The 9511-nt window shown below is 42.4% G+C and overlaps 1 long non-coding RNA gene across 1 annotated transcript; it reads left to right on the forward strand.

The window, feature by feature from the left end:
- Window positions 1–8357: 8357 nt before the first annotated feature.
- On the forward strand, window positions 8358–9036 carry LOC116716560 (uncharacterized). The gene is made up of 2 exons (XR_004338538.1): window positions 8358–8739; window positions 8775–9036. It is a non-coding gene; the product is annotated as an uncharacterized LOC116716560 (long non-coding RNA).
- The last annotated feature ends 475 nt before the right edge of the window (window positions 9037–9511 follow it).

Below are 9511 nucleotides of genomic sequence, written 5' to 3' on the forward strand. Positions count from 1 at the left end.
GTTCTCCTGATCAGTTGACCTGTTGTTGTGTCTCTGCTCTGTCTTCTCTCAGCTCCAGTCAGTCATGGCAGATGGCTGCTGATACTGAGCTCGGTTCTGGTTCTGTTGAAGATTTCTTCCTGTTGGAGGGGAGTTCTTCTGCTGCACTGTCGCTACATGCATGCTCTGTATTGGGGACTGCTGTAAAGTCAACAACTCAACACAAGCGATTTGCTGTCGCCCCCTGCTGGTCAGATGGAGTGAATGCTGTAAGTAACGACTCCATACAATTTGCTGAGTTTAGTTTGGTACAAACTTTTTAGACTACTTTAATAATCAACTGAGCTTATAGCATTAGCAATATGAATACATGTGATTGAAGTAAAATTACTTCAAAGTGCATTGAAGATGACATTTGTTGTTGAATTAGCAATATATAAAAATTGAACTTTCAAACTAATAAATGAGCCCCAAAAATAACAATATAAAAAAACAAAAACCCCAACAACCAATACAAGAAAGTTCAAAACCCCCAAAATAGATACCAAAACATTCAAAACCCCCCCAAAAATAACAAAACACCAAAATAGATACCAAAACATTCAAAACCCCCAAAATAGATACCAAAACATTAAAAGCTTATAATTATAACGCTAATTCACAACGATGTTGTTGTCGAGGCATTTTATAAAAAGTCATTTCAATTTAGTCAGATTACTATTGATCCAAGTTATCAATTCATTAGGTTCACTTAATTATAAAGTAGTTTGAAAAGTTTGTACCAAATAAAACCCAACAGACTGTATGGATTCGTTACTTACAGCATTCACTCCATCTGACCAGCAGGGGGCGACAGCAAATCGCTTGTGTTGAGTTGTTGACTTTACAGCAGTCCCTAACACAGAGCATGCATGTAGCGACAGTGCAGCAGAAGAACTCCGCTCTACCAGGAAGAAATCTTCAGCAGAACCAGAACCGAGCTCAGTACCAGCAGCCACCTGCTATGACCGACTGGAGGTGAGAGAAGACAGAGCAGAGACACAACAACAGGTCAACTGATTAGGAGAACTTTCCATGTTCGTGGAAATGAAAAGGAGAGGGAGAACGGTTAGGTGATGGCAGCATCATGTCAGCCAATGACCTTTTCCAGGAAGCAACCACAGCTAGTCAGAACACCAGACCAGGTGTAGCTTCTGTGGAGAGAAAAATAACTGAGAAAACAAAAAGCTAAGTTTCTAACTAAGTTTTTTAGTTAGAAAAGGTTTAGTTTCTAACTAAACTTGTTGTTTAGTTAGAAACACAAGAGCGCCACCTTCTGGCCTCTCTACAGATCAGTTCAGGTCAGAGAATGGAACTGTTTCTGTCTTTGTTTTTCCCCTCCGTGGGCTGCCACCTTATCGTGGTGGAGGGGTTTGAGTGTCCCAGTGATCCTAGGGCTGTCGGAGGCTTCATGCATCTATTTGGGTTGGGTCTGCCGGGGCAAACGGTCCTAGGTGAGGGATCTGACCAAGAGCAGCCCAAAGATTGCTTAGAAATATAGATACAGTGTTCCTATTTAGAGATGACGATATAGACAGGGTTCCCGCTTACCACCAGAGCTATAGACTGAAGTCAGTTTCTCCAAGTGTTTTATCACCCTGGCGGGGCCACCAGGCTTTATTTCCCCCCCCCCCCTCACCAAGCTTTGGGTTGTTATTTTAGATGGGGATTTTCTCCACCAGTGGATGGTAAAGACAGATTAAAGTAAAGGTTTATAGTTAAGACATTGAACTGACTGAGGAGTTGTGAACCAATTGTGCCGTCCCATCAGTTTTCCGTTGGCTTCACATGCTGTTATTTCTGAGTTTTGATTCCTGATCCTGCACCTCAGACTTTCTGTAACTTGACATTTAATAACCGAAACACGCAGCAGACCGCTGATGTAAGAGCAGCTCTTCCACTGGACTCAGCAGGTTTTCTGTAGGAAACCCTGAAAGTTTTCCCAGCTGTCGCTTCCTGATTGTTGACTTGAAACTTTCTTGGCAATCTTTCTTAAGGAATGCTGCAGGTATTCTGCTGTTTATTTAAGTAATATTTAGAAGTTAGTTTTTGAAAAGTGGTGATTATATTCTGAGTCGTTAAAGGGCTTGACCTAGAACCTGCACCTGTCCTGTTGTCGCCTTCCTGTCCTCAATTTCCATTTGCTTGATTTGTTTCTCTGTTTCTACCAAAAACTGGATGAATAAAGTCCTCAATCTGGTGTTTTGTTAACAAATTGTTCTTTTAAAACAAGGTTTAATTGAGACCATGCACTTTATAATTCCTTTTATTTTGTAGATTCTGTTTATGTATTTAGGATATTCTAAATGTCTTCCAGTTCCAGTGTTAAATGTTCATTAGAATTTAAAGTTTGAGATGAAGAGGACTTTTTCCCTTCAGTCTTCCACTCAGAAGCTTCTTTCTTCTCAGTTTGGTTTTTAAAGTTTTATCTTTGGGGCTTCCGGTTTGCCATGCGGACAGGTTAGACGTAGCAACGGACTGCTCCGGAAAAATCCAGACTTTTAACTAAATTCACCCCACAGAAAACTAATTCTACGCCGCCTATCAATACAAAAAACATTCTTGGCAAGTATTTTTGATTATTTGCGCACTAGAGATGGCCTGTAAGAGCGCGAAGGAAGTAAGAAGGAGGACGCTAGCTTAACGCTAGAGGCTATCACCGCACTTTTTCAGCAGCATGGTGAGGATCTGAAATCTGAGTTCAAGTCTTCTGTCAAGATGCTGAGCTCCAAGCTAGACCAGGTGCGGCAGGCCCTGGAGGAACAGGCAGAGCGTATCTCTTCCTTGGAGCTCGCAACAGAGGATCTGGGCCAGCGAGTGGCTAGTCTCGAAGACTCATGTGCTGCTCTCCGTGAAGACAACGCTAAGCTAAAAGATAAAGTGACTGACCTAGAGAGCCGCAGCAGACGGCAGAATATTCGCATCCTCGGTCTGCCCGAAGACACTGAAAGTGGGCGCCCTACTCAGTTTTTTTCCAACCTTCTCTGTGAGCTATTTGGGAAAGAGGTGCTCCCATCTCCACCAGAGCTCGATAGAGCGCACCGTTCTCTGGCAGCCAAACGGCCCGCAGGACGTCCTCCCCCGCCCGGTGATCCTTCGCCTGCATCGATACCTGACTAAAGATCTCATCATTCGGGAAGCCAGGAGGAGAGGAAAGCTCGACTACAAAGGTGCGTCTCTCCGTATTGTGGAGGACTACAGTCCAGACGTCCTGGCCCAGCGCGCAGAGTATAAGGGCATCATGGCGGAGCTCTACAAACGGGGCTTGAAGCCGGCTCTTCTCTTCCCAGCCCGTCTCCGCATTACGCAATCCAGCGGTGCCAGAAAATTTTTAGGTTCTGTGGAAGAGGCTCAACAGTTCATCAAGAGGCTTCCAAAACCACAGGAAGACCAATAAAGGAGCAACGTTTTGCCGAGGGCTTTCTTCAGAAACACAGGCAGGCTGCTTTTCCTCAGGACGCAGTAGGTACTGTAAAAATAGACTTGTCATATTGCCGTATTTCCAATGGACTTTTCTGGCCATCCTTTTGGCTGGTATTGGACTTAATGAATGGAAGGGTAGCTCTATCATTCCATTTCTTGTGGTTGCCTCAATTTGTATTGCAATACTACTTTCCTATGGTGTTTACGACAACCAGTAAACTATGTCTCAAAATCTATATCAATGTGGGGGGGTCTATACCTACTTCATACCCACTAGGAGCAGTGGTTAGTTTGCTATAGAAAGTTCAGTTTTTTTTATTCCAAGGTTATTGGTTACTGGAAGATTGGATCTCTAAGAATGTTAATTTTGAAGAGCTTGCTGCTACATTGTTATTTATTGTTTAGCAGCTGTTTATGTTTGGGGGAGGTTTTGGGGGGGGAGGCTAAGGTCACTGCCAGGGGTCCTGCAAGGTACTGCAACCTCTCTTCACCTCTTTTGTTCCAATCTCTGCCTGCCATACTGCTATCGTACTTATCAAAGTAGGATAACATGTACACTCTGAAATCGTATGAGTCAGTATGTAAATTTTTTAAGTTGGAATGTCAAAGGCTTAAACCACCCAGTGAAGAGAAGGAAGGTTTTTTCCCATATTAAACGATTTAATACAGATGTGGTGTTTCTGCAGGAGACTCACATCAGGACCTTGGACGGGGGTCGTCTCCTGGCTTGCTGGAAGGGACAATGTTTTCACTCCCATTTTCAGGTTAAGGCACGAGGGGTTTCTATACTGATCAGCCAGAATACTCCGTTTGAGGCCGATAATGTGGTGGCTGATGAACATGGCAGGTTTATTATTGTAAGTGGGAAACTGCATGGCACTCTGGTCGCCCTGGTCAATGTTTATGCTCCTAATACAGATGATGAGAATTTTTTAAACAACTATTCTCTTTCCTACCTGACCTCAATAAATACTCACTGGTCCTGGGGGGGTGATTTCAAACTGTTGGTTGGACCCAGCTTTGGACCGCTCATCCCTTAAAAGTAATGCCATAAGCAAATCTGCATCAGTCATCCAAACCTTTTTATCTGAGTACGGGCTGTGTGATGTGTGGCGTACTTTAAATACTGACAAGAGGGAGTACTCATACTTTTCACATGTACACAAAACTTACTCAAGAATTGATTATCTTATTACAGATTCTAAATGGCTGCAGCAGATCCGTTCCTGTGACTATCATAGCATAGTTATCTCAGACCACGCCCCACTCACTTTGTCCCTGTCCCTTCCTCACCTCCCCCTAAGAACTGGATCATGGCGTTTCAATTCAACCCTACTGTCTGATGAAAACTTTGTAAAGTTTATTCAGGATGAGATACGTTTCTTTTTCGCCACTAACTCCTCCCATGAGATCCTCCAGCCTTGTGGTGTGGGATACTTTTAAGGCCTACATTAGAGGCCAGATTATTGCCTACTCAGCCAAAATTAAAAAACAGTCCACCTATGAACAGAACAACCTAATTCAACAAATCAAAGAGGTTGATATAAAATATGCTCTGAATCAGTGTCCTGAACTGTTCAAAAGGCGCGTTGAACTTAAAACAAGGCTTGACCTCTTGACAACACACTCAGCTGAACGCCTGCTCTTACACAACAAATCCAAATTTTATGTGCATGGCGACAAACCCGATAAACTATTAGCGACCATGCTCAAGGGCTTCTAGGGCAAGGCAAAATATCTCTAGAATTCGAAAACAAGATGGCAGTATAGTCACAGATCACGGTCAGATTAATGATGCATTCAGGGACTTCTACGAGGAGCTCTACAGCTCACAGTCACAGACCAATTCCAACATGACTGTTGATTTCTTGGCTAAACTTCACATCCCTGTAATTTCACCAGAACTTAAGAACAGGTTAGATGAACCCATCTCCCAGGCAGAAGTCTCCCTAGCAATAGCCTCAATGCAGTCTGGCAAATGCCCAGGACCGGATGGTCTCCCCTCAGAATTTTTCAAACAATTCTCAGACTTACTCTCTGTGGAGCTCAGCTCCACCCTTACTGACTGTTTAAACAAGAGTCCCTCCCTCAGTCATTTTATGAGGCTTGCATCACTCTTATTTCAAAAAAGGGCAAAGATCCAGTGGAATGCACCTCATACAGACCTATCTCCCTTCTAAATACAGATGTCAAAATCTTAGCCAAAATTCTTGCCCGTAGACTTGAAACTGTTTTACCATCGGTTATTTCAAAAGACCAAACAGGCTTCATTAAAGGGTCGGCACTCATATTTCAATGTTAGAAGGTTGCTTAATATCATTTATTCCAGCGCCTCAGATTCAGATGAGTGTGTTGTCTCTCTGGACGCTGAAAAAGCCTTTGACCGGGTTGAGTTTGACTATCTTTTTGCGGTCCTTAGTAGATTTGGCTTTGGAGGAAACTTCATTTCATGGATTAAACTATTATACCAGCAACCGTCTGCCACAGTTCGTACCAATTTTCAGACCTCAAAACCTTTTAAATTACAAAGAGGCACCCGTCAGGGCTGTCCTCTTAGTCCCCTGCTTTTTGATCTGGCCATAGAGCCCCTCGCCATTGCACTTAAAACCAGTAAAGAGATTTCCGGCATTTGGAGGAATGATATGGAACATAAAGTGTCGCTTTATGCAGATGACCTTCTACTTTTGTTTCCAAACCATCAACCTCATTGCCTTTTGCTCTCGACACATTTAGCCAATTTGGTCAGATTTCTGGGTATAAGCTGAACCTCACCAAAAGTGAGCTTCTCCCAATAGGTAATAAAGCCAATATGTCAGATTTAGCCAATCTGCCGTTCAGAATTGAAAGACAAAAATTCACATACCTTGGTGTCACAGTGACAAAAAAAACATAAAAACCTGTTCAAAGAGAATCTGATTCAACTGTTGAACCAAGTGAAGGGATCCCTCACAAAGTGGACGCCCTTTTCCATGTCCCTTGTGGGACGTATCAACTCAATTAAAATGAATATACTGCCCAAATTTTTATACCTCTTTCAGGCATTACCTATTTTTATTCCTAATACTTTTTTTAATGAGCTAGACTCGACTCTCTCGTCCTATATTTGGCAGGGTAAACGCCCAAGGCTTAATAAATTACAACTCCAAAAACCTAAACAGCAGGGGGGGTTTGCCTCCCCCAATTTCCGGTTTTATTATTGGGCCGCCAACCTTAGATGCTCAGTGTTTTGGTATTTCTACTACAACCTGGGTGACTGTCCTGACTGGGTGGCTATGGAGCTGCGCAGTGGTAACAATATATCCATTCCTGCCTTGCTCTGTTCCCCACTTTCACTCTCTTCAGTTAGCGCTATTTCAAACCCTGTAGTGAAACACTCACTGAAAATATGGGGCCAATTTAGGAAATACTTTAAACTTCATGACTTTTCCCTCTTAAGTCCAATTGCACTTAACCATTTTTTCAAACCATCTGTTCAGGATGGGGTGTTCCTAGAGTGGCACCGGAGGGGGCTTACTTATTTTAAGGACCTTTTTTTAGAGAAGAATTTGGCATCCTTTGAGGAACTTAGCACTAAATATGGTTTACCTAAATCCCATTTTTTTAGATATTTGCAAACCAGAAACTTTATTCAGTCTCACTTATCAGGCTCAGTTTCTCTGCCAGAGTTTACACTATTGGAAACCGTCCTATTATTGAACCCGACTCGTAAAGGGCTGGTTTCTTGGCTTTATGATAAAATGTTGAGTATGAAAGAGACCTCCTCACCTGAACTTAAAACTTCATGGGAAGAAGATTTGAATATATCTATACCAGATGAGACATGGGACTCTATACTTAAACTGGTGAATACAACGTCTCTGTGTGTGCGCCATTGTCTCATTCAGTTCAAAATAGTACATAGAGCCCATCTCTCCAAAAGCAAACTGTCTCGTTTCTATCCAGAAGTCACCCCATACTGCGACAAATGCAAAACTGCTGTAGCCACACTAGTTCATATGTACTGGTCCTGCCCCGCTCTTGGTCAGTTCTGGACAGATGTTTTTCGTACGATGTCCGGGTTGGCCGGGGTGGTGGTAACACCTGGCCCCCTCTTGGCTCTCTTTGGGTTCAGTGGTGGGGGGTTGCCTTTATCGGCCTCTAAACGGCGGGCCCTGGCATTTTGCTCACTGATAGCGAGGCGCACAGTTCTGACCAGGTGGAAGGGTGCTGCCCCTCCAACTCATAAACAGTGGCTATGTGACCTTATGTCGTGTTTAAAACTGGAAAGGATTAGATGTTCTCTTCAACACGCAACTGGTAAATTTGAAAAAACATGGGGACCCTTTCTTGACTCATTTCAAAACATACAATAATGCTCCAGATTAATTAAGTTAATTAATTTTATTAAAATGTGTTCCGTTTCTGTCAGGGATAGGAATGTAGTGGGTGGACCTACTAGGCAGTGACCTGGGTGGGCTAAATGGGATTACTTTGGAGGGATTATTTTCTCTGTGTGTATTATTTTATGTATGTGTTAGATACACTTCTTTGTACTCACAAACTGTATGTACTAAAGGAAAAAAAAAAAAAACTCAATAAAAAGACAGTGATTAAAAAAAGTTTTATCTTTGAGACTGTGTTCTTGCATTGTTATGCTTTAGCCATTGTATTGGTTGAAAATGGTCTCATTACCGTTTTATCGTTTATGGCAATAACTTCTTGGACAATTTATCATCCAGCAAAACTTATTGTGACGGTTGTCAACATAAATTTTGCTGGACAATAAATTGTCCCAGAAGTTATTGCCATAAACGATAATGTTGTTTTAATACCATTGTCAACTAATATAGTGGCTATGGCACAATGATGCAAAAACACATTTCAAATATCAATAAACTTTAAATTCTAATGAACATTTAGTACTAGAACCAGAAGACATTTTAAGTGTCCAGAATAAATTTAAATGTCTTCTTCCTGTTAGGACCAGAAGAAGAGGACTCTTTCCCTTCGGTCCTCCACTCAGCAGCTTCTTTTTTCTCAGTTGGATTTTTATTTTCCATCACAACAACCTTACAAATGTTGATGAAAATAATTCATGTCTGAGTTCCTGTTTCTCCTTTTTATTTGGGTCTGAGCAGGGAGAGTTTCATCAGGTGTCCCACAGCAGCTTGATAGAATCGGGCTGTGGTACCGTCGGTAATGAGCCGAACGGGTCGGCGGTGTGTCGCTACGACTCGCTCATCTGAGGCGCCACTGGTGGGGGAGATTTGAGATCAAACAGCCTGAAAACGGCCTCACCTGTTGAGTTTGAGTCGCTACGTCACACTGAGCCGATGGACCCTGGAAGAGAGGAGACGCAGCGAGCTTCTCCTGCTGGGCAGATCTGAGAGAAGAAAATGAGGATTTAACTATACCGTCCTCATAAGAAGCTGCCTTCTGACCCAGATGAACTCATCCATCCATGCCTGGTTCCCTTCATCCATCCATCCTGGTTCCCTTCATTCATCCATCCACCCATCCATCCATCCTGGTTCCCTTTCATTCCTGGGAATTCCTTGCTGACCATTTGATTTCTTTACAGGGATGTTCTCAGTCTTTAAAATAAAAATGAATAAAGCAGAAAATCCTTGGAGTTTGTCTTTAAATGGGTAAATTGGAGCCAAGCCTTTTTTTTTAGCCCTGAGCAGATTTTTAATGGGGACTGTGGAATGGACGAGCTTTAGTTTTATCTTTTATAAGTCAGCTTTATTGACTGTTGAAAAACACACGGCATCTCTAATGGTATTCACCCCGAACCTCACACACAGCGCTTGTGCATCCAAGAGTCTTCTGCAATAACCACAGTTAGAGTAACAAAATAACAGCAACATAAAGTAAGAGTTCTGTATATGATAGGGACCCCGTTACCAACATGTCATCACCAGATGCTTAATCATTCCTATGCTATGTGTGTAAGATACTTACATTTTTTGTAATTGGCTTACCGTACATCATATAGGTGTTATGGCTATTTATTTTAACTTTACAGGAGTAATAAACTGAAAATATACATTTGGATTTTGAAATGCATGGAGGTGTTTAAGTGTGCAAT

Source organism: Xiphophorus hellerii, unplaced genomic scaffold (genome assembly GCF_003331165.1).
Source record: "Xiphophorus hellerii strain 12219 unplaced genomic scaffold, Xiphophorus_hellerii-4.1 PGA_scaffold_68__1_contigs__length_43916, whole genome shotgun sequence".
Lineage (NCBI taxonomy): Eukaryota > Metazoa > Chordata > Actinopteri > Cyprinodontiformes > Poeciliidae > Xiphophorus > Xiphophorus hellerii.